A 2215-nucleotide genomic window follows, 5' to 3' on the forward strand; every position below is an offset into this window, starting at 1 on the left:
CCTCATGCGGCTCAAACCGTCAGTGTTGCTAACACTAACCCTGGAAAGGGCAGTGCTTCGCAGTATCTACCACCGGATCGGAAACTCGGTGGGCTGTGTCTATGGGCTAATTTACTCGTCGAGCCCTTCGTCGCGAGCGCCGGCTCGGCGAGGACGGTGACCGGTGCTTGAGTTACCTAAAAGCATCGTTAATGGATCGGGAGAATCCGTAATGACCCGTTTATTCACATGCGTGCACACACTGAGATTTTCATAGCGATTCATAGTGAACATAGACGTATTTAGCAATTAATCATTATAACTTATGTTTTTTTTTATTATAGTCCATTATCTCATTAAACAACGTCTTAACCATGTTAGTTGCATTGCCGTTGTCAAAAAGACCGCCTATCCGTCGATCATGTAAAGAAACTGCAGAATACACGTAGACTAAAAAGTACTTGTTTGATTGATTGTAAAGTATTCGTATTCTATTGTTTCTCTAAATTTTTTTTTTATTCCCTACGTTGATGACCCGGTTGAGTTATTTATCTGTAGAGTCTCATGGAAAGCTTCTTGTAGTTTGTGGGTTTTTTTAGAAGCAGAGACGCTTGTCTCCGTCTACCAGTAATATATTCTTAGGAAAGATGTCCTATGACGATACTGTAATGTAAGCTTTCTTTATTTTTCTTGGCGAAGATGTGTTAATACGTAATTCCGTGATTTTCTTAGTCTTAAGCATTGATTGGCTTCACGATTACAAACTTTTCATATGATATTACACTAACTACTCTACATACATTTTTTGATTGACAAATTGAACTTAACAAAGCAGCATACCATTTGAAATTAGTTCAACACTTTTATGTTCAGTTACACACGAATCTCAAGGTTAGTAATGTACATCATTAGGTATACCTGACCTGTCCTAATCCAATTAAAGTATATGCCATTTTGATACTCTTCCCTACTAGTGTTCGATCGTTTTAAATACAACATTATTTTTATGATATCATACCACAGCCACCACGGCACGTCCGACGCCCGTCAGAGAAACTCGTGCAATAAAATTATTGGACGTATTTCTCTGGTTTTTTAAAGTATTGTAGCGAAAAATCGCCATAATTCTATGAAGGACGTTTGCAGAAAAATTTGAAAATTTGCTAAATACAATTTTGTTTTTGGAAATAGCAGATCAATCACATTTAAATTGGGACTAAGTCCTGCATGTATACTTCACATTTAACGAATCTATACTTTTCTCAAATTTCCAACCGCCAAAACTTTGAGGTTTGTTCATTAACATTAGAACCGATTTATATTATTTTTATTTACTATTTATCTTTATTAACAAAACCTACTGAGGTTGTTTTATCTTGAAAATTGTCAAATTGGTCGAGCCGATCTCAACTCTTGTATTTACATCAAATTTAATTCTTACTAATTAGAAAAGTTAATAGATCTGCTATAGGTAAAGATGATTGTAATAACATTTATCATACGTCACAGTAACTACTACTGTATTATTTATTAATTACTTAAGCTCTATAAGCGGGTCATTTCTTAAGCTTGTGCAACAAAAAGAGCATAGCTATAGTTAATCAATGGACTGCAACCAAATATCAATTACCAATTAAGCATTGGCCAAAATCACAGGTACCCGGTGCACATAAGCAATCTTCGATATGAAAATAACTATATTCAAAGTAATGAAGTAGTACCTACTCTGCAAAAATATTTTTTTGCTTTGAATACGTACTAATTTATTAAATTAATAATTTTTCTCTACGGAAGGATAACCGTGATCGAATGAATAGCCCTGCATGAAGCAGCAATTTTCGCTGATCTAAATTATTTCTAAGCAAATCAAACTAGTCACGTAAAGCACAGTTCAAACGATTGTCAGAATTATTTTTGTCGTCGTATATCTATAAATAAATGGTCTGTAGAAATATTCGGGAGAGCAAGTCGCGGAGCGAGTGGCTAGTTGTCGACCGGTAGCGTGGCAGCGGATGGAGCGCATGCGCTCCACCCTCGTGTCTCAATCCTGTTATCGAACTTCTCCTTATCTCAACAAGAGCTGGCCGGCCGTCCGATAAACAACAAGCAAAAGCGTGCGCCCGCGCCGTTTTGCCTCATTCGTTCCTCTTGGTTCTTTGCGATCACAGATAATTTGCGATTAATTCGTTTCATTCGAATCGTTCGCCGCTCCCTTTCGTTCGACAGACGACTAAAA

Source organism: Bombyx mandarina, chromosome 05 (genome assembly GCF_030267445.1).
Source record: "Bombyx mandarina strain Sakado chromosome 05, ASM3026744v2".
Lineage (NCBI taxonomy): Eukaryota > Metazoa > Arthropoda > Insecta > Lepidoptera > Bombycidae > Bombyx > Bombyx mandarina.